Raw genomic sequence first — 24,394 nt, 5'->3', positions numbered from 1 at the left:
CACAACTTGTGGTTCTCACTACACACACCAGATGCTCATCCCAAGTGATGATACCACTGGAGAAATTGTATTGTTTATCATGTGATGACGAGGGAATGTCTTGTGGGTCCAGATTCTTTTTGTACAGAATGATTTTTGAGGTATTTTTCCAAACTGGACTTGCTGTGCATCCATCTGTTCAGTATTTAAAACAGAATCTCTGTTCTGAGCTGAAGAGTACACACACCAGGGAATCGAGGAAAAAGCATTCCACGAAACTGGACCAGAGAAAAAGGGTGGAGCCAGAGCTACTGGGGGGGATTTGCCTCACATCATAGGGTTGAGGAAAGAAGGAAGCCAGTCCAGAAAGTGTCAAGGAAAAGCCAGGAAGGAGAAGTGCTGGGGAGAGAAATTACCATAGTTTAATTGCCAAAGAGGCACCATAGCACTGACCCAGACATTTTCCTGCACCAAAACCATGTTAACATCCAGAATTTTCTCAGTAGAATGTTTCCCCAACTTATGCACAGATATTCTTCCAGGAACTCTTGGTATCATCCATTCCGTTTTCAAAGTTCTACCTCACTGTCCATCTTCTTGCTCTCATGTGTATGTCCCGGCTGCATCTTGGGGCTTCCCTGATGGTGCCGAGCTTGAAAGAGCAGCACCCCAAGAACCATCAGGATCAAGACAGAGATCCCCAACCGGATGAGATTCTCCACAGTGTAATCTTGGCTGTTTGATGCTAGAGACCGTGGACAAAGAGATTGTGGTGGTCAGAACGCGTTGACGTGACCCTGGCATCCTACACGTCCACCTTCCTGCATTTATTGACAGGATGTGTCTCTGTGAGCCCACTACATAACTCAGAATTTCTCCTTATTCACCCATTCTGGAAGCTAACTTGTTTTGTGGTTCTCTGAGGGCACCAGCTACACCTGAGAGGCAAAAATATAGAGCCTGTGGTTGAGGAGACCTAGAAATACTTAAGTAATCTCGTTTCTCCTCTCCAGGGTGTCCCTGAAACTTGCTAATACCATCTCAGTCCCTTAAGGTGAGCATCTCTAGGGTGTCACCCTCCATCTAATTAGGAAGCAATAATAAATATGGGAAGCTTCATTTTTATCCTGAGGACCAGGAACATGGAGAGTGAAAAGCAGGGTTCAACTTTTCATTCCTGCACATCAACCAGCCCCTTCTGGTCCCTGAGTTGGGATTATATATTTCTACATCACTTTCCATCTTTATCTATACATGTGGTTTTTTTTTTTTAAATAACATGTGATCTCACGAACACTGGCCGTTATCCACAACTAATGAATCATTGAACATTCCACCAAACACTAATAATGTACTTCTATGTTGGCTAATTGAACTTAATAAAAATAAATGTTGCATTATATAGCACACATCAGGCATTTTCCTACGAGCAAGGATTTCTATAATTCACATCACTGCTAATCATTCACTCATGTGTTGTCTAGATATGAAGGCGGATGAGAAACAGACAAAAAAAAAAAAAAAAGAAACTCCCTGATCAAAGATAAAAGAAAAAAGTCACATGGGCACATGGATGAACATACAGAGATCGGTCTTGGAATATCAAGGAATACCAGGTAACTCTAGGATTGGGGAGGGAACACTAGACATGAGTTCTTATGGAAGATGTTTTGGAGGTTGGCCTGATCTGCTGACACGTTGGTACTCATGGAAATTGGGCAGAAATCCAGCCTTTCTCTCTTTCCTTTCATATCATGCCAAGAGTTACTGATGGAGAAAGGGCATGTTCAGATACAAAAGTCCCAAGAAAGAGGAATTCCTGAAACATCTTCCAGAGAATTCCCTGGTACCAAATTTCCTATCTGGTTTAGTCTTTTGAAACCCAGGGTCGGATTCAACGTTCGGTAACTGGGAGAACAAAGTCTCAGATATGAATGGAGTTTTGTCAGTGTCTCAGTCAGGAGTGGTCGATCCAACTCAGCTCGAGCTTTGACTTCCAGGGACTCCCCAGCATCCTGACCTGAAGAGATGAGAGTCACCCTTTCCTGTGCTCTACCTATGGTGGACCTGGTTCCACAGGTGCCGTGATAGTCTGACTTTCTACATAGCAGCACCATGGACAGAGACAGCAGTTCTCTGCACTGGAACTGGGCTTCCTCATGCTTTTCCTCTCCCACTAACACACAGTACACTGGCATGATCTCAATATTGCTGGGGACATGAGCTGACTCTCTTCAAATCCCCCCCAACCCCCATCTACAGGTCTGGTGGGAACAACCCCTCTGTATATATCTGAAGTATGGAGAATCAACTTAGTTCAGCCCAGGACTGGAGAGGCTGTGTATGCTCTAGGCTAAGAGGACTCTGTTCCCAGCAGACATGAAGACTGTCTGTGGGTTGAGGGCGTGTAGACTGCAAATGCTGCTTGGAAGAAGGGGGTGCTGTGGGGCTGTGCTGGGTCTTCTGTCCCACTCAGCCCTACTGCTCCTTGTTGCCGCTTGTCTTTTATGCTCTTTTGTCTCCTCCCTGCAGTCACCTAGTCCTGCCTCTGTCCCTCTGGTCAGGGTAAGACATGGAGAGGGCATGGCACTCTCCATCTTTTCATCCCCCCAGAGAGGGATAACCCAGTGGCTGAGCTCCTTGTTGTTCCCTCCTTCCCCTCCCAGCCCAGAGCTCTCCAGGGAGAGGACTGTGACTCAAGCATGACAGCTCTCAATGGACATGGGGTGTGGGCTCCTCACCTGAGACCAAGAGCTCCAGGGGGTCACTGGGCTGTGACAACAGGTAGGGGGAGGTGCTGTGTGAGCCATAGCACTGGTAGGTCCCCTCCAGGTCTGAGGTCACGGGACTCAGGATGAAGTTGACCTGATAAGGTATTGCTGTGTCCTGCACATGAAGGACCTGGGGAGGAGCGAGGGACCCCTCCTTGGACAGGTGGAAAGTATCAAACCGCATCTCTGAGCGACACTGGAGGGTCACCTTCTCTCCCCAGGACACTGAAGTCCCTGACTGGATCGAAAGGGATGGTTTCTCATACATTCCTGGGGGAGAGGAAGGTCGTGACATGTAAAGAGCCCCGCCTCCCCAAATGCGTTTGACCCTGGGCTGGGGGGCCACCATCCTCTCTCCAGGGACTCTGTGTGTGACCCTCTCTCAGCACCTCTCGTCTCTCTGAGTGGGTGTCCTTTATCTCCATGGCCCTCATGGTCCCTTTCTCAGTCCCTGTCTCTAGACCACATCCCCACCTCAGCCTGTGCTTCTGGCCATCAGCCTGTGCTTCTGCCCATCACCCAGGGGCATCTGTGGTCCCAGATCTTGAGCAGACAGTTAGGACATGGGTCAGGGGGCTCCTCACCTGTGATCAGGATGACCAGAGGAGCACTGGGGGCTGACCAGGTGGAGGAGAGCTTGTGTCCACAGTAGCATCGGTACTGGCCCCCATGGGTGTGGCTCACAGGGCCCAAGGGGAAGTTGGGGCTGGGTTGCCCTTCTAGATGCTGGGGAGCTCTGAGCTCCTCATCCTTGGCCAGAGCGAATCTGTCAAAGCCCGTCTCTGAGTGACACTGGAGGATCAGGCTGTCTCCAGACTGCACCAGGGAGCCCGGCTGGGCCAAGAGGGAGGGCTCCCTATAGACACCTGGACAGCAGGGGACAGTGGTACTGGGGATGCACTCCCTGCATGGCCCAGGGCTTGCAGGGAGGCTCTCATGGGCCCCTCCCAAGTTCTCCCACCTGTGGTTCTGGCCCCGGGACGACAGTGTCACTCACCCCCCATCAACCCCAGGGTTCCACTGGGTATATGGCTTAAGTCAGTCATCTGGGCCCAGGAGGTAGATGGGGTGAGGCAGGGGCCCCCTCACCTGTGACCTGAAGGTGCAGAGGGTCACTGGACTGTGACCACGAATCCGGGTACGACTGGGGAGAAACGTAGCATCTGTAGGTTCCCACATGGGAGGTGTTCACGGGGCCCACATGGAAGATCCCCTGCCCCCTCTCACGACAAAAGGTCCACTCCAGGTGTTGGGGCGCATCAGCCCCGTGCTCCTTCAGCAGATGGAATAACCCCCGTGGCCATGATGAGCTACAGGAGAGGGACACGTTCCCTCCTAAGGCCACCACAGGGCCTGGGGTGGCTGAGAGGGAGGGTGCGTCATGTTGTCCTAAGGGAGAAGGAGGGAGCTGGTTACAGGGACCATCACGCCACAGTCCCCAGGGACCCCATGTACTGTGGGCTGTGAGCAAGGGGTCCCCCTGAAGCCACAGTCTATTCCTTTTTGCCTGGAGAAGGGGCCGAGGTGGAGGGGTCCAGTTTCTGTCCTCACCTGTTATCACCAGAGACAGGAGGTCACTCTGCTGTGACCAGCTCTCTCCACTCTTATATGCACAGCGGTATCGCCCTACATTGTGTGAGCTCATGGATGTAATGGAGAAACCGGCTTTGTTGCTGGAATCCTGTGAGGTCTCCAAGGTCTCCAAGGGCTCAGAGAGCCTGTCTTTATACAGATAGTAGCCGTCAGCCTGCAGAGATGCCTGACACCAGATGGCCACACGGCTCCCCTTGGTGACCATGGGGCTGGGATCAGCCCAGATGGAGGGTTTGGGGAGGGTGTCTGGAAAGGAATCAGATGGGGAGTTGCAAGGGGGCTCTTCTCCTCTCAGCTTCCCACCTGTCACCCCAAGGCCCCTCCCACATGAGTCACTTTGCAGCCCTGACCCTCTATGACCCCCAGCTATTTAGGGGGTCATTGGTGGAGACAGTAGATCTGGGGAACACTCACCCATCTGTGCCTGGTCCCACAGGCCCCAACACAGCCCTGGAAGAGAGTTCCTGTGATTGCCTCCCACACCCACATGTAGCTGCTCCAGGCCTGGTCTAGGCCCCTGGGTGCTGGGGTCACATCTGGGTCTGAGCACGCACCTCCCCCCAGAAGTTCTGCCCCTACTTATCCTCCCCAGTCCTTAGGTCTCCCAGGGACCAGGACCTGGTGGCAGGAGGGGGGTGACCCCATCCCTTCTCTTTTCCAGAAAGTTCACCGAGACAGAGAACAGCAGTGAGGGTCAGGGTCCTGGCACTCCCTCCCGTGGTCCCCAGCGGTGCAGACAGCTTATAAATTCCTCAGCCTGTGCTGGATGGACAGATGCATGGGGTGTGGTACAACCCAGGCCCCGAGTTCCTCATCACGGCTCCTAGAGAGACAGCCTCACAGGAAGGGGAAGAGTCCCTGCCAGGGCCTCTCTCTGCAGTCCCTGAAGGGTGACCCAAGAGCAGTGGATCCTGGGACCTTTCAGACCAGACTGAATCTCCCCAGGCCCCACTCTCTCTACTTCCTCCCCAGCAAGCCCAAGTCTAGCGAGCAACACTGGTTCCAGGACTCGAGGCTGGGGGAGGTAGGGCAGGGCCTGGGAATCAGCCCCATTTCAGTTCCACTTCTGCCCTGTCTCACACAGAGGCTGGGTGACCTGGGCTGAGACACTTCCCTTTCCTGAGCTTCTGTCAATGCAAATTTTTGTCCTTCCTCCCAGCATGGTGGCAATCAGTCCGTGTGCAGTGAGCAATGGCCACATCCTGTCATGGTGCCAGGCACTGGGGACTCATTGGTGAGGGGAGAGTTTCGTTCCTTCCCTGGATGCTTGGGGCTGTGACAGTGACAGCAGACAATACAAACCCTTGACAAAGGGAAATCAGCCCATAGTTTTGGTAAACCATGGAGGAGGAGAGAAACTGAGGACAGAGAGGCTCAAATGCAGATGGACTTCTTGCAAGCTTAGTCACAGGTGATGGGGACCCTCTGGGATGGAGAGTCCAACACAGGACAGGGTGAGTGCAAGTGTGCTGTGTGGTGTCATCCTTGCCCAAGATGCTGAACTCTCCTGGCACTGTGCCCTCAGGGAGTGGGGAACCGGCTCCCACACAGGCTCTTACTGTCCCACACGTTTTCCTGGATTTTACCTTCAGGAGCAGGAAAATCGTCAGCAAGGTAACCTCTGAACAGATTGCTGTTGTGAGGAGGTCGCCACTAGGGAGACCATGTTCTGCAGAGGAGGGTGTGGTACCCAGCAGCGATGACACCCTCATCTTCAACGGCTGCCTGCCTGATGAGCTGACCAGCATTCTAAGCTGCTCACAGAATCCCAGGAACACAAATATATTCATAGACAGTAGAAGGAGCCGGCAATGGCTCTTTTTTTGTTTTCATTGCCTAGGAGGTTTGGAAGGAGTCTGCTCTGTTGGGATTGTCTCCACTGTCACATCCCAGGAAGACAAGCATGTGGTTATGACTGTGTGTGTGTGTGTGTGTGTGTAGAGAGGAGGTGGTGAACTGGGAAGAGCTTGCTTGTGGGGAGGAGAGGGCCCTGCTGGGGCTGGAGAGGGTAGCTCAGTCTGGGTGTCAGCCCGTGGAGGGTCAGGTGTAGAGACTGGGTGTCACTGCAGTAAGGTATAGACAGGTGGGCGGGTTTTGTGCAGGGGAGGGGCAGTGATGAGGAGGTATGGAGCCATGAGAGTAAGACAGTTCCTCAGGGAGTCAGGGCCTGGAGGAGAAACAAGAGGGGAAGACAGATGGGGTGGCTCCAAAAGGACTTCTCCAGTCTCCACTGATCCTGACTGCAGAGTGGACGGGTTTATGGAGGGAGGGCTCAGGGAAAGAACTGTTTGGAGACATCACCCTGTGTTTATTTGACTGGAGGAGCCATTGGGGCCACCTCAGATGGGTGACCCCAGAGAAGCTTGGGAAACATGTTTCTAGACTAAACTGACTCACAGAGGGAACCACCACTTGGCTCTGGACTTGGGTTTGTGTTTGTTTTCTTCACATACTCTCTCTATCACGTTCTGTTTCTGGGACAGCACTACCTTCTCTCCAGCAAAACTGAGTCATTCCTGCCTCTGCACAGCCTCTTGTCCCCCAGGCATTAGCTCTTCTAGATTCTGTCTCCATGCTTTGTGCAAACCAGTAGCTGGATGCAGTTAATACTTGTTAATCCATCGTCAGCTGGTGGACATTTGATTGCCATCATCTTTTGTCCCTTGTAAGTCCTTGCAGGAACTCACTGGCATAGTGTCTCCTCAGTTACATGGATGCAATTCTCCTTCTTGTCTGCTTTTCATTGTGGTAATAGAGCTTAACACAAGATCTACCCTCTTTACAGATTTGTCAGGACCCTCTTGTTTGCTCTAGGCATGGAGTTGTGTGGGGATCTCCAGAACTGTCTATCTTGCAGAACAAATTAGGCCCGGAAGTGGAATTTCTTGGTGACACATGCTTCTGGGTTCAAATTTTTAAGGATCTGGAATCTCTCAGTTTCATGGGCCTGTGTGCTCCTGGCCCTCTCACAACCGACAGTACACCGTAACTATTCACATCTCATCTGGAGTCCTGGACCCTCAGTCTTGTGAGTTCGCTGAAACTGGGCCAAGAGAAATAGAAGTAATCATTCCACATAAAGTGCAAGGAAACCTGGGTGCACTTTAGGTCTATCAGAGTGACATTATTGGGTTCTATGTTGATTTGTACTGTTTCATGACATCAGTTCTGCACGTTCCTTGCCATTGGGCACCTCACAGTGGGACCCGAAGTTGCCTATGAAAGGAGGTATTGATTTGGGCAGAATGCTCGTGAGAATTTGCCAGCACTGGGCGGCCCTTTGGACCACCCTGTCCCCCGTAGCCTAGAGCACTTTCTCGTTCGGGGCATGTCGCGTCCACCTGGAAAACGCGCCGAGATGATGCGGCCCACCTGGGGGCCCTGGCACAGGGAAGCTTTCCCAGAGCAGAGTTGAGGGAGGGGCTGTGGCTGGGCATCAGCCTCCGACTTTTTGGGCTGCTGTGTCGCCGAAGTTTGGGGATGGCCTCAATGGGGGCACGAAAGTTTCTCTCGTTCAGAGGCTTGTCCGCAGCTCCAAAAGGCACCATTTCCACCTGGGTGGCAGGTGGACTCGTGGCGTGAGACTCAGGTTTCCCCAGTTGGAGGGCTCGAGGGACAGGACCCTGGAAAAGGAAGACTGAAAAACCAGGCGAGGGTTAGGGCCCGGGCCTAGGGGCATGGCAGGCCCCATCTGCCAGCGCCAGGGAGGTTACCCCCGGAGGCTGAGTAGCAGGAGGCATTGGCCTCACCTGTGCCTGACTCACGGAGGGCTTTCTGGCAGGGTTCAAGTCACAACAACTCCAGATCCTGGGCCAGGCCCAGGGGGAAGCCCCGCAGACATGCTGCGCTGGAAGCGAGTTCACCGGGGATTTTCCGGTCAATTCTCATGAGCTACACCAGAGATACTGGCCAACACCATGAGCCAGCATTTTGCACATGGATTTCTCGGAGGCAGCACAGACAGGCCATCTGGTGGAAGTGAAGGATGCTTGGAGGGTGTGGGGGCATCTCCTGGATTTATCCCTTTCAGGCTGCATCTTTTGATGCCAATTTATGATTCATTCAAAGAGCCTGCATTATTGAACTGAAAAGATGGAGATCCCTTCATGTGCCTCCAGGTCTATGGTGATTGCAAGGGAGGAAAAATGAGAAAATGTGTTCATTGGAACTGGAACCAGAGCATGACAGTGTATGGGGATGTGGACTGAAGTCCGCCATGCGGGTGTCAGCTGGTTGGGGGAAGATGAGAGCTAGTGAAGACAACTCACCAGTGGCTGGGAAGGGGAGTCCATAGTTTAATGGCAGAAGAGGGCATGCATTGTCCCTGCACTGGGAGCCATGATTCCTCTCCCTCCTCAGTGACCTGCAGACAGTTCACAAGGCACACACCGCATTATGCTCTTCCAGAAACCTTCTGGGCACACAAGATGTACTTCCCAGGCTCTGCTATTCTGATCGTTGCATTGTTCTCTCTTGTGTTTGCCTCCTGGCCGCATCTTGGGCTCTTCTCTCACTGTACCAAGCCTGAAAGAGGAGAATCCCGAGGACCGCTAGGATCACAGCAGCCATGTCCATGAGGATGAGATTCTCCACTGTGTAATCTGGGGTGTGGGAGGCTATGAATTAAGGTAGAGAGGCCACCGAGGTCAAGGCAGATGAAAATCACCCAGGTTCCTAGATATCCACCCAGGGAACCTGCCTCCCCTTCACAGCACTTAACCATCCATGCCATCCCCACACCATCTACTACTCCCCAGTGTTGGTGTCTACCTTGTTTTGTGACGGGCTGATGGTATCAGCTGCTTCTGAAAACCATAAAAGTATGGGGGAAATGAGGTGCTGATGGGACTCAAACTTGTCCCCTGGGCTCTGTGTTCTTGTACCTGCCCCATTTCTTGTGATATAACTAATATGGAGCCCCTAATGGACACTTTCTCTGCTATAGAAGGATCATCTCTGTTCTCATTGGATTCTTTCTATCTCCTCCTGTTTTATGAATTGAGCCTTTGCTTCTGAGTCCCATTGGAGCAGAGTCTTCCTGTGTCCTCTAGCTCAGAAATTCTGTATGTAAAATTGTCTCTCAATGTAGAAATACTTGAGCTATTCAATTTCTGTATTCATTCTGAGCACGTAAGCTACCTCTTGTGGATAGGAGAACTTGCTTTTTTCAGCAATTCAGGACCCAGTGCTCATGGATGAGAGTTTGGCCATAAATATATTGAAGATGTATATTCATATTCATGTATATATGAATTAATATATATGAATATAGATATGGATATATTGAGAGAAAGTGAGAGAATTCAGTGCATACCATGTAAGTGTGTTAGTTATTTGAACTCTCCTAGGTAGGATATCATCCTCACCATCACCACCATCACCATCATCACCATAACCATCATCACCACCACCATCATCACCATCACCACCACCACCACCATCATCACCATCTCCACCACTACCACCATCATCATCATCACCACCACCACCGCCGTCATTACCACCACCATCCTTATCATCGCCATCACCATCACCATTATCATCATCACCACCACCATTACCATCCCCATCACCACCATCACTACCACCATCTTCATCACCACCACCATCCTCATCACCATCCCCATCCTTATCATCACCACCACCACCACCGTCCTTATCACCATGACCATCCCAATCATCACTACCTTCATCATCATATCACTGTCCTCCTCCTCCTCATCTCTACCTCTGTCTTTTAGTCACAAAGAACTCCAGGAACTGCCAAAGATTTCAAGGAAGAACACCAGTCATTTGATTTTTATCTTCAAAGACATCCCCTCTCACCTCAAACCCTTAAGGAACAGAGAAAATCAGTGTTGTTATAAAACTGGTGAACACAAAATTAGATAATCCTGCAAACCTATTTTAAGCTGTTTTCACATAAAAAACAAAAAGTATAGATGAGTTCTAATTATTAATCTCCCCATGAAAATTTCTAATAAGCTTATACAATTCAGAAAGTATGAATGAAGAATAGACATCTTTTGGTCAGTTAATATCCAAATGTTTAATACCAAGAAGTCTTTTAAATGTATCTCATTAGGGCCGTAAAATTTAAAGAAGTCAGGGAATGTACACGCCCTTGGAAAGTTCTATTCCTAATTTGTATTAAGAAAAGCATAATTCTTTTTCATAATAAAACCTGAATATAACAGAAAAATGACCTGAAATAGAAGGTCAGTTTTGCTATATACATAAAAATACAGATTTTTAGCATGTGTTTGACATACAAAAATTAAATAATTTGGGCTATCAATAAGGATGTTTTCTTTTTTTTCCAATTTATTTATTTTCAGAAAAACAGTATTCATTATTTTTTCACCACACCCAGTGCTCCATGCAAGCCGTGCCCTCTATAATACCCACCACCTGGTACCCCAACCTCCCACCCCACCACCACTTCAAAACCCTCAGATTGTTTTTCAGAGTACATAGTCTCTCATGGTTCACCTCCCCTTCCAATTTACCCAAAAGCACATACCCTCCCCAATGTCCATAACCCGACCCCCCTTCTCCCAACCCCCTCCCCCCAGCAACCCACAGTTTGTTTTGTGAGATTAAGAGTCACTTATGGTTTGTCTCCCTCCCTATCCCATCTTGTTTCATGGATTCTTCTCCTACCCACTTAAGCCCCCATGTTGCATCACCACTTCCTCATATCAGGGAGATCATATGATAGTTGTCTTTCTCCGCTTGACTTATTTCGCTAAGCATGATACGCTCTAGTTCCATCCATGTTGTCGCAAATGGCAAGATTTCGTTTCTTTTGATGGATGCATAGTATTCCATTGTGTATATATACCACATCTTCTTGATCCATTCATCTGTTGATGGACATCTAGGTTCTTTCCATAGTTTGGCTATTTAGGATGTTTTCTTAAAGCAACACTTAGATTCATGTTAACATCTTTGTTTGTCGTGATTATCATAAGGCATTTGCTGCAAATAACACCGGTATACAATCTGGAAATAAAGAGGTAAGTTTCATTTTTTTTTGAGATTGATATAATGATTATCAGTAAATCAAAGGAGATCAATTGTAAAGCACCGAAAGGTGGTGTATCTGTACTGTTAATAGAATATAAAATTAATATAAACAAACCAGTATCACTATTATATGTACTTATATTTTATTTAGAAAGTATAAGGAAATAGGGGAGGAGCAAGATGGTGGAGGAGTAGGAGATCTAAATATTGGGTCCCAGGAGTCCAGCTAGATAGCTATCAAACTTTCTGAACACCTACAAACTTCTCAGGAGATGGAAGAGAAGAAGAGCAGCAATTCTAGAAACAGAAAAGCGACCACTTTCAGGAAGGTACTATGTGCCAGGAAGTGAATCTGAGGCAACAGGAAGATAGACTGTGGCGGGAGTGGGGGGGTGGAGGGGTGGGCAGGCAGGGCTGGCTCCTGACAAGCAGTGGAGCAGCAGAGCACAAAATCTGAACTTGTAGAGGTCTGCTCCACTGAGGGACATTGCTCCAGAGGTTAAATGGAGTGTGGGGGTGGGTGGAGCCCTTGCAGGGACAGTGTGCCTCAGGACCCATGGGGTCACAGAAAGACCTGTGGTGTCTGAGTGTGGCAGGGCCCCCAGGTATCAGAGTGGGGAAGCTGGCGGCAGAGATGGATCCTAGGAGGGGCTCTCAGCTTGAGGTTACCTTAAACCGTTATCTTCAAGCAGGGACCCCACAAGTGGCAGATCCAGGGAGACCCCTCCTTCCTCTGGGAGGAGCGGCATGCTGGCGTATAGCAGGAAATGGCTGGGCTTTGGAGACTCCAAGGGGGCTGCACGCCAGAAACAGAAATGCTCAGTCACAGGCCGGGTGAGCTTGGAGTGCGGCTGGAGACCAGGGAGATGGGAGGGACTGACGGCTTTTCTCCGAGGTCACACGGAGGAGTGGGGCCTGCTCTCGGCTCCTCCTGGCCAGAAACTGGGTAGCTACCATCTTCATTCCAGTCCTCCAGAGTGGAACGGAAAGTGTTCAGGAAACAAAAGCTCCAGAGCATGAACACAAAGAGATTGCTTAGCCTGGCCACTGGCAAGGGTGGCGCAACTCCGTCTCCGGCAAAGACATTTGAGAAACACGAAACAGGCCCCTCCCCCAGAAGATCAGTAAGAACACCCAGCCAAGACCAAGTTCACTGATCAATAAGAACTGTGGAACTCCAAAGCTAGGGGAAAGCAACACATAGAATACATGGCTTTCCCCCCATGATTCTTTAGTCTTTTAAAGTTAAATTTAAAAAATTTTTAAATTTATTTTTTATTTATTTTCAGCATAACAGTATTCATTATTTTTGCACCACACCAAGTGCTCCATGCAATCTGTGCCCTCTATAATACCCACTACCTGGTACCCCGACCTCCCACCATCCACCCCTTCAAAACCCTCAGATTGTTTTTCAGAGTCCATAGTCTCTCATGGTTCACCTCCCCTTCCAATTTCCCCCAACTCCCTTCTCCTCTCTAACTCTCCATGTCCTCCATGCTATTTGTTATGCTCCACAAATAAGTGAAACCATATGATAATTGACTCTCTCTGCTTGACTTATTTTAATTTTATTTTTTACTCATTCTAGTTTTAAAATGTTTTCCTCTTTCGTATTTAAACATTTTTAAACTATTTTATCTTATAATAGCTCTTTAAAAATCTTTTAAATTTTTCATTGCTATAGTCATATTCTATGCCTTCATTGTATTTAACCTTATTTTTTGTATATACGTAGATTTTTCTTTTTAAAAAATTTTGGGAAGGGACGCCTGGGTGGCTCAGTTGGTTGAGCGGCTGCCTTCGGCTCAGGTCATGATCCTAGCGTCCTGGGATCAAGTCCCACATCGGGCTCCTTGTTCCATAGGGAGCCTGCTTCTCCCTCTACCACTCTGTCTGCCTGTGTGCTTGCTCTCGCTCTCTCTCTCTCTGACAAAAAAATAAATAAATAAAATCTTAAAAAAAAATTTTGGGAAACAGTTTCTTGTAACAGATCAAAATATACCCTAAATTTAGCACACAGCTTTGTTGTAGTCTCCAGCATGATCACATTCTTTCCTCTTTCTATTTTCTTTTTTCAACCAATTTCTTATCTTACCAATTCCATTTTTATACTTTTTAAAAATTTTTTTTACAATTTATTTATTTTCAGAAAAACATTATTCATTATTTTTTCACCACACCCAGTGCTCCATGCAAGCCGTGCCCTCTATAATACCCACCACCTGGTACCCCAACCTCCCACCCCCCCCGCCACTTCAAACCCCTCAGATTGTTTTTCAGAGTCCATAGTCTCTCATGGTTCACCTCCCCTTCCAATTTACCCAAATTCCCTTCTCCTCTCTAACGCCCCTTGTCCTCCATGCTATTTGTTATGCTCCACAAATAAGTGAAACCATATGATAATTGACTCTCTCTGCTTGACTTAAGAGTAGCATTGAACAGAAATATAGAGACAGTCTACAGAAAGACTTCAAAGGTAACTCGATGTCAATAAAAACGTATCTATCAATAATCACTCTCAATGTGAATGGCCTAAATGCACCCATAAAACGGCACAGGGTTGCAGATTGGATAAAACGACAGGACCCATCCATATGCTGTCTACAAGAGACCCATTCTGAACCTAAAGACACACGCAGACTGAAAGTGAAGGGATGGAGAAGCATCTTTCATGCCAATGGGCCTCAAAAGAAGGCTGGGGTAGCGATTCTCATATCAGATAAATTGGACTTCAAACTAAAGACTGTAGTCAGAGATACAGAAGGACACTACATAATCCTTAAAGGGACTATCCACCAAGATGATCTAACAATTGTAAATATCTATGCTCCCAATATGGGAGCAGCCAATTACTTAAGAAAACTGTTAATCAAGATAAAGAGTCATACTGATATGAATACACTAATCGTAGGAGATCTTAACACGCCTCTTTCAGAATTAGACAGATCATCGAAGCAGAAAATCAATAAAGAAACAAGACCATTGAATGACACATTGGACCATATGGACCTCATAGATATATACAGAACATTACACCCTAAAACAACAGAATACGCATTCTTCTCTAGTGCACACGGAACCTTCTCCAGAATAGACCACATACTGGGTCACAAATCAGGACTCAACTGGTACCAAAAGACTGAGATGATTCCCTGCATATTCTCAGATCACAATGCTTTGAAACTGGAGCTCAATCACAAGGAAAAGTTCCGAAGGAACTCAAACACCTGGAAGCTAAAGACCACCTTGCTTAAGAATGCTTGGCTCAACCAGGAGATCAAAGAAGAACTGAAACAATTCATGGAAACCAATGAGAATGAAGACACTTCGGTCCAAAACCTATGGGACACAGCAAAGGCGGTCCTAAGGGGAAAATACATAGCCATCCAAGCCTCCCTCAAAAAAATTGAAAAATCTAGAACACATCAGCTGTCTCTACACCTTAAAGAACTGGAGAATCAACAACATTTTTATACTTTTAAAATTTTCACCTTTACAGTTATATTCCATCCGTTCATCGTGTTTACCTTTATTTTTGTATATGTGTAATTTTTCTTTCCTTAAAATTTTGGAAGCAGTTTCTTCTTACAGACCAAAATACACCCAAAATCAAGTGTGTGGCTCTGTTCTTTCTATTCACTACTCTACACACACATACATACATATATTTTTCCCCCCTCCTTTCCTCTTCCCCTGGGTTTTGAGTCTCTTATGATTTGGTTAGTGTATATTTTCTGGGATGATTGCTACCCTTTTAGTATTTTGTTCTCTCATTCATCTACTCTTATCTGGATAAAATGACAAGCTGGAAAAATTCATCTCAAAAAAAAAAAAAAAGAAGAACAGGATGCCTGGGTGGCACAGTGGGTTAAGCCTCAGCCTTTGGCTCAGGTCATGATCTCAGCATCCTGGGATCAAGCCCATGTCAGGCTCTCTGCTCAGCAGGGAGCCTTCTTCCCCCTCTCTCTCTGCCTGCCTCTCTGTCTACTTGTGATCTCTGTCTCTATTAAACAAATAAATAAAATCTTAAAAAAAAAAGAACAAGAGGCAGTACCAATGGCTAGGGACCTAATCAATACAGACATTAGTAATGTGTCAGAAACTAGAGTTCAGAATGACAATTATCGAGGTGCTAGCTCCTTGAAAAAAGCATGGAAGACACTAGAGAATTCCTTTCTGGAGAAATAAAAATCTCTTTCTGGAGAAATAAAAGAACTAAAATCTAACCAAGTTGAAATACAAAAAGCTATTAATGACGTGCAATACAAAATGGAGGCTTTTACTGCAAGGGCAAATGAGGCAGAGGAGAGAAGTAATGATATGATGGACCAAATGACAGTAAAGAAGCTGAGAAAAAGAGAGATAAACAACCACTGGACCACGAGGGGAGAATTTGAAAGGTAAAGTGATACCATAAGGTGAAACAATATTAGAATAATTGGGATCAAAGAAGAAGAAGAACGAGAAGGGCAGAGGTATATTGGAGCAAATTATAGCAGAGAATTTCACTAATTTGGTGAAGGGAACAAGGACTAAAATCCAGAAGGCACAGAGAATCCCCTCAAAATCAATAAAAATAGGTTAACACACCATCATCTAACAATAGTATAAATTACAAGTCTCAGTGACAAAGAGAAAATACTGAAAGCATCTCTGGACAAGAGGTCTGTAACATACAATGATAGAAATATTAGATTGGCAGCACACCTATGCACAGAGACCTGACAGGCCAGAAATGACTGGTATGATATAATCAGAGCAGTATACGAGAAAAAATGTAGCCAAGAATACTATATCCAGCTAGATTGTCATTGAAAATAGGAGAAGAGATAAAAAGCTTCCAGGACAAACAAAAACTAAAAGAATTTGCAAACACCAAACCAGCCCTACAGGAAATATTGAAAGGGGTCCTCTAAGCAAAGAGAGAGCCTAAAAGTAACAGACCAGAAAGGAACAGAGACAATATACATTAACAGTCACCTTACAGGCAAAACAATGGCCCTAAATTAATATATCTCAATAGTTACATTGAATGTAAATGGGCTAAATGCCCCAATCAAAAGACACAGTGTATCAGAACGGATTAATAAAAATAAGACCCTCGATATGCTGTCTGTAGGAAACTCAGTTTAGACCCAACGACACCTCCAGATTTAAAGTGAGGGGTTGGAAATCAATTTACCATGCTAATGGACATCAAAAGAAAGCTGGGGTGGCAATCCTTCTATCAGATAAATTAGATTTTTAACCAGAAGACTATAATAAGAGATGAGAAAGGACACTGTATCATACTTAAAGGGCCTCTCCAACAAGAAGATCTAACAATTTTAAATATCTATGCCCCTAACATAGGAGCAGCCAATTATAAAAAACAATTTTAACAAAATCAAAGAAACACAACAACAATAATACAATAAGAATAGGGGACTTTAACACTCACCTCACTGAAATGGACAGATCATCTAAGCAGAAGATCAACAAGGAAATAAAGACTTCAAATGACACACTGGACCAGATGGACAAAACAGATACATTCAGAACATTCCATCCCAAAGCAACAGAATACACATTCTTCTCTAGTGCACATGGAACATTCTCCAGAATAGATCACATCCTAGGTCATAAATCAGGTCTAAACCAGTACCAAAAGATTGGGATCATTCCCTGCATATTTGCAGACCACAATGCTCTGAAGCTAGAACTCAATCACAAGAGGAAAGTTGGAAAGAACTCGAATACATGGAGGCTAAAGAGCATCCTACTAAAGACTGAAAGGGTTGACCAGGAAATTAAGGAATAATTTTTAAAATTCATGGAAACAAATGAAAATGAAAACACAACTGTTCAAAATCATTGGGACACAGCAAAGGTGGTCCTGAGAAGAAAGTATATAGCAATACAAGCCATTCTCAAGAAACAAGAAAGGTCTCAAGTACACAACCTAACCCTACACCTAAAGGATCTGGGGACAGAACAGCAAAGAGGACCTAAATCCAGCAGAAGAAGAGAAATAATAAAGATCAGAGCAGAAATCAATGAAATAGAAACCAAAAGAATACTAGAAAAATAAAAAAAAAACTAGGAGCTGGTTCTTTGAAAGAATTAATAAGACTGATAAACCCTTGGGCAGACTTATCAAAAAGAAAAGAGAAAGGACCCAAATTAATAAAATCATGAATGAAAGAGGAGAGATCACAACCAACACCAACAAAACACAAACAATTATAAGAACATATTACAAGCACCTATACACCAGCAAATTTGACAATCTGGAAGAAATGGATGCATTCCTAGAGACATACAAACTACCACAACTGAACCTGGAAGAAATAGGAAACCAGAACACATCTATAACCAGCAACCTATAACCAAGAAATCTCCCAACAAACAAGAGCCCAGGGCCAGATGGCTTCCCAGGGGAATTCTACCAACCATTTAAAGAAGAATTAATACCTATTCCCTGAAACTATTCCAAAAAATAGAAATGGAAGGAAAACTTCCAAACTCATTTTATGAGGCCAACATTACCTTGATCCCAAAACCAGACAAAGATCCCATTAAAAAGGAGAATTACAGACCACTATCCTTGATGAACAGGAATGCAAAAATTCTCACCAAAATACTAGTCAATAGGATCCATGAATACACGAGAAGGATTATTCACTATGGCTAAGTGGGATTTATTCCTGGGCTGTACAGCTGGTTCAACATCTGCAAATCAATCAATGTGATACAGTACATTAATAAAAGAAAGAACAAGAACCATATGATACTCTCAATAGATGCTGAAAAAGCATTTGACAAAGTATAGCATCCTTTCTTGATCAAAACTCTTCCCAGGGATAGAGGGTACATACCTCAATATCATCAAAGCCATCTATGAAAAACCACAGAGTATATCAATCTCAATGGGAAAAAACTGAGAGCTTTCCCCCTAAGGTCAGGAACATAGCGGGGCTGTCCACTGTCACCACTGCTATTCAACATAGTACTAGAAGTCCTAGCCTCAGCAATCAGGAAACAAAGAGAAATAAAAGGCATCCAAATCAGCAAAGAAGAAGTCAAACTCTCGCTCTTTGCAGATGATATGATATTTTACGTGAAAAACCCAAAAGACTTTACTCTAAAACTGCTAGAACTCATACACGAATTCAGTAAAGTGTCAGGATATAAAATCAATGCAAAGAAATCAGTTGCATTTCTTTTTTTTAAAAAAGATTTTATTTATTTATTTATTTGACAGAGAGAGAGATCACAAGTAGGCAGAGAGGCAGGCAGAGAGAGAGAGAGGAAGGGAAGCAGGCTCCCCGCTGAGCAGAGAGCCCAACGCGGGGCTCAATCCCAGGACCCTGAGACCATGACCTGAGCCGAGGGCAGAGGCTTAACTCACTGAGCCACCCAGGCACCCCAGTCAGTTGCATTTCTATACACCAATAGCAAGACATAAGAAAGAGAAATTAAGGAGTTGATCACATTTATAATTGCACCCAAAGCACAAGATACCTAGGAATAAACCAAAGCAAAGAGTCAAAGAATCTATACTCAGATAACTATAAAGTACTCAGGAAAGAACCTGAGGTAGATGAAAAAAATGGAAAACCTTCCATGCTCATGCATTGGAAGAAGAAATATTGTGAAAATGTCTATGCTACTTAATCTATACATTTAATGCAATCCCTATCAAAACCATCAATTTTTTTTCAAAGAAATGGAACAAATAATCCTAAAATTTATATGGAACCAGAAAGGACCCCAAGTAGCCAGAGGAATGTTGAAAAAGAAAACCAAAGTTGGCAGCATCACAATTCCAGACTTCAAGCTCTAATCATCAAAGGGGTAATCATTAGGATGTTATGGTACTGGCACCAAAACAGACATGTACATCCATTGAACAGAACAGGGAACCCAGAAATGGACCCTCAACTCTATGGTTAACTAATCTTTGACAAAGCAGGAAAGAATGTCCAATGGAAAAAAGACAGTCTCTTCAGCAAATGGTGTTGGGAAGATTGGACAGACACATACAGAAAAATGAAACTGGACCATTACCTTATACCACACACAAAAATAGACTTAAAATGGATGAAAAACCTCAAAGTGAGACAGGAATCCATCAAAATCCTTGAAAAGAACACAGGTAGCAACCTCTTCAACCTCAGCCGCAGCAACTTCTTCCTAGAAACATCACCAAAAGCAAGGGAAGCAAGGGCAAAAATGAACTATTGGGACTTCATCAAGATCAAAAGCTTTTGCAGAGCAAAGGAAACAGTCAACAAAACCAAAAGACAGTTGACAGAATGGGAGAAGATATTTGCAAATACATATCAGATAAAGAGCTATTATCCAAAATCTATAAAGAACTTGTCAAACTCAACACCCAAAGAACAATGAATCCAATCCAGAAATGGGCAGAAGATATGAACAGACATTTTGGCAAAGAAGACACCCAGATGGACAACAGACACATGAAAAAGTGCTCAATATCATGTGCGGCAGGGAAATACAAATCAAAACCACAATAAGATACCACCTCACACCAGTCAGAATGGGTAAAATTAACAAGTCAGAAAATGACAAATGTTGGCAAGGATGCGGAGAAAGGGAAACCCTCCTACACTGTTGGTGGGAAAGCGAGCTGGTGCAGCCATTCTGGAAAACAGCATGGAGGTGCCTCAAAAAGTTGAAAATAGAGCTACCCCACAACCCAGCAATCACACTACTGGGTATTTACCCTAAAGATACAAATGTAGTGGGGCGCCTGGGTGGCTCAGTGGGTTAAGCCGCTGCCTTCGGCTCAGGTCATGATCTCGGGGTCCTCGGATCGAGTCCCGCATCGGGCTCTCTGCTCAGCAGGGGCTTGCTTCCTCCTCTCTCTCTGCCTGCCTCTCTGCCTACTTGTGATTGCTCTCTGTCAAATAAATAAATAAAATCTTAAAAAAAAAAGATACAAATGTAGTGATCCAAAGGGGCACGAGCACCCGGATATTTATAGCAGCAATGTCCACAATAGCCAAACTATGGAAGGAACCTAGGTGTCCATCAAAAGATGAAAGGATAAAGAAGATGTGGTGTATATATACAATGGAATACTATGCAGTCATCACCCCCCCCCACTTGCCATTTGCAATGACATGAATGGAACTAGAGGGTATTTTGCTAAGTGAAATAAGTCAATCAGAGAAAGATAATTATCATATGACCTCTCTGATAAGAGGAATTTGAGAGGCAGGGTAGGGGGTCATTGGGTGTAGGGAAGGGAAAAATAAGATGGGACAGGGGAGGGAGACAAAGCATAAGAGACTCTTAATTTCAAGAAACAAACTGAGAGTTGCTGGGGGTGGGGAGGGATAGGGTGGCTGGGTTATGGACATTGGGAAGGGTATGTGCTATGGTGAGTGCTGTGAATCGTGTAAGATTGGTGATCCACAGACCTGTACCCCCAAAGCAAATAATACATTATATATTAATTTAAAAAACTAAAATAAAGTAAAAAAAGAAAGTATAAAGAAATAAAAATCATATTTATAAATAAAAATTGAAAAATTTTTGAGATTTGTGTGTAGACAATTTGATGAAAAAACTTCAGAATTCACCTGCATCATTTATAAAGCTCGCTTCTAAGCATGTTTTGTAAAAAACAAACAAACCAAAAAAACACAAAAACCCCTAGACTTTATCATCATAAATTGCTCTCTGTAATAAATGTATACATTTAATCTAATCCGGATGAAATGGGAGAATCTTTTCAGTCATAAATCCTCATTACGTAAATTTGTAATTTATATCTGCAGGATCCCTTTAGAAGTTCCGAGAAGCAGGCACAGGGACACTGGGAAGGTTTCCACACGCAATGCATCGTGAACACGAATTGCACACGGACACGAGGTACAGCATCTCGGGGGAACCCACCTGGGTCTCAGGTGTGCACCCGGGGGCGGTAGAGAGGTGCCACAGGCTAGCAGCCTTCTCTCTAGGACAGCGTCTGGAATGAGCTCCACCTGAGCCCTCAGAAAATGGTCTGAGCGGCTCCAGGCCCCGGGTGAGAGCGCTCAGCGGCAACTCGGTGTGGGGGAGGGGCTGCATACTTGGGGTCTTGGAAATGGGAAAGAAGAGCTGAGAAGGAGGGGTCTGTCTGTCCTCTGCAACTGTCCCAGAGTCCCCGCATCCTCCCTGGGCTCCAAGTCAGGCCTGGACCTCAAGTGCAGCACACCGGCCCCTCTCTCTCCTCTCTCCCACACATTCCCCAAACCGGGCTGGGGGCCTAGGCATTGCGGTGCGCTGACGAGGGGCAGGTGGTTTTTAGGAGAAAACGCACAGTTTCGTGTGGCATGAGAAGGGGCTGAGATGCTCAATCAATGGGGGCTTTTCTAATCTACGCTGAGATTGCTAATCTCTCAGCAGAGATTAGAAAATCTCTGCTGAGACCCGGGCCTGACGGACACAATCTCCCATGCCCGCACCTCCCTTGGCTTCCCAGTCCTTCCCAGATCCGAGTTCCTGGCAGAGGCAGCGCGCGGTGAGGGTCAGAAATGGGATCACTGCAGCAGCCCCTTCCCCCCTTTACGGAGGGGGCGCACCTTTCTCAGAAGCTCCACCTCCCAGGAGAGACGAACTCCTGCAAGATGCTGCCCCAGGACGCCCTTGGCCTGCCTCTCGGGCAGCGGCTTCCTCACCCCCGCACCTGGCTGGTAGCCAGTGCCCGGCTTCTGAGCTGGGAGACACCAGGAAGTTAGTGGGTGGCATCTCAGCGTCCTGGCATCTAGGTCCGTGCCTCCAGACCCTTCGGCCTCAGTCCTGCCGGAAATTTAAGGGATTGGGCTTCTGGGGACAGGAGGTCCCGCCTATTCCCACGCCCTCCTGGGTGGACCTGCCTCTATGAACCGCCCCTTGGAAACCCTTTAAGGCATCCTGTCTCAGACGTCCCTGGAGACAGGGCACTGAGCTGAGCTTTTCTGCTTAGAGGGGACAGGGACAGCAGGGACTCCTCACCCAGGAGCAGGGACCTGGCCCAGATCACCATCTCGGGGGCACTGAGAACCCTCCTCGGGTGAGTCCCCCCATACCTCACAATCCAAAGACTGGGAGGGGAGGAGGTAGGCTCCTGAGCTCCCTGCTCACTTACCCTGGCTGCTGCTCCCCCAGCCTCTCCCTCTGCCCCAACCATGCCAGCCCTCTTCTGTGGGCCTTGGAGCCCCTGGAGCCCCATGATGGCCCTGTCATGACTTACATGACTCCCAGCCCTCCTCCTGAGACACCGGGCGAAAGTATTCCCCCTGCACAGAAGCCTGTGACTCAGCAGCTATGGACCCGGGGCCTGGGGAGGGGGTGGCAGTCGGGGCTGGGTCTCTAGAGGATCCTGGACAGTAGCTGGGTGGGCCCTGGAGCTTCTCCCAGAGACCCTGTCTCTGCTCCCACTCTTTGCCCTGTGGCCCAGTCTCAGAGACATGTGGCCCCAGGTGTCTCTGCTGGGCTCTCAGCCCCCCTGAGACACAAGACCGTCTGAGTATTTGAGGGGGCATTAGATCCTCGAGGGGCTCTCAGAACAGATGTGGGGTGGTGTGTGCTCCTTCTGAGCCACAGACCCCGGGAGCACCCGATGTTGAGCCTGTGGATGGGGGTTTGGGGCTGACCCATCTCACTAGACTTCTCCTATACCTGCCCCGTGGACTCCCCAAGACCTTCCAGCTGCCCACCGGACACCTTTAGACCCAGAGGAGGGATAAAAGGTGAGCCAGGGTGCAGGGCCTTTGTTGGCCTACTTTTTGCTGAGGGGCAGATCTCCCTCTCAGTGACACTCCTTGGAGCCCCTCCCTTCCACCCAGCCCAGGTAACAGAGCCCTGAATAGATCATCAGGACACAGAAGGGACAGGGCTGGGCTCCTCACTTGAGACCAGGGCGTCACTGGAGTCCGACCACACTTAGGAGGTGTTGCTGTAATAGCGGTAGCATCTGAACATTTACCTGAGGCTGGGGGTCACAGGGCCCACAGGGAACAGGGTCTGGGTTCCCTCACAGGGGCTGGCTGGGAATCCAAGGTCAGGAGCGCTGATGCTCTCCTTCCTTTATCAGGACGAACCCGTGGAATCCCATATGTGAGGCACACTGGAGGGTCACATTCCCTTTTGAGGTCATGACAGGGCTGAGCAGGGCTGAGAGGCTGGGTTTGCCCTGGGATCCTAGGAGAGGAGGAGAGGCTGGTGTTAAATGGGGCTCAGATCCCCCACATCATCCCCAGGCTGGGCTGTGAGAGGGATACCCCTGAAAGCCCACCCACCTGGGGCTGGGACTCTGAGGGCAGAGCCTGGGGCTGGGACCCTGAATGGGCTCGCACCTGTCACCACCAGCTCCAGCGGGGGTCACTGAGCTCTGACCAGCCAGTGGGACTGAGATCGTTACAGCGGTATCTTCCTGCATATACATCTGTCATGTGTGTGATAGAGAACTTGGCTCTGTCCCTGGGCTCCAGTATCTTCTGTCTGTCCCAGGTCCATGAGTCTCCCTCTTTATGCAGCTGGTGCACCTGGGCCTCCAGCCTCCCCGACACCAGACGGTCACAGGTGTCCCCCAGGGCATCACAGCCTGGCTCAGCACAGAAGGTGGATTTGGGGAGGGTCCCTGGAAGGAAACAGAGGCTAGAACACAGACCTTCCCCAACCCCAAGACCCAGCTCAGCCCCAAGCCCCAGACATTCCCCTCTGTCTGGCCAGAGCTCCTGTTCTCCATCCCCTGCTGCCTGATGGGTGACCCCTGTCCCCAGTGAGGAGGTGGGACTGGGACATCTGGGGACAGACTCACCTGCTTACACTCTGGTCCTGGTGCCCACACTCAGCCCTGGAAGAGAGTCCCTGTGGAGGTTCACCCCGAATCTTAGCAGAACCCCTCCTCCCCATGAGCCTCCTGAGCCTGGGGTCTCTGACACCAGGGCCTGGCTCTGGTGCAGTTCCCTCCCAGACTGGGGAGTCCCCTCCCCTCCTAGGATGTCATTGAGACAGAGCAGGGCTATGAGGGTGGGGGTCAT

At 47.2% G+C, this 24,394-nt stretch overlaps 1 pseudogene; it reads right to left on the bottom strand.

Moving 5' to 3' along the window:
• Positions 1-548: 548 nt before the first annotated feature.
• Positions 549-24,394, bottom strand: LOC122913308 (annotated as a pseudogene).

This window comes from Neovison vison, chromosome 7, assembly GCF_020171115.1.
Source record: "Neovison vison isolate M4711 chromosome 7, ASM_NN_V1, whole genome shotgun sequence".
NCBI lineage: Eukaryota > Metazoa > Chordata > Mammalia > Carnivora > Mustelidae > Neogale > Neogale vison.
Note: the sequence above shows the minus strand (reverse complement) of the source record. Positions and strands in the feature narration are given on the sequence as shown.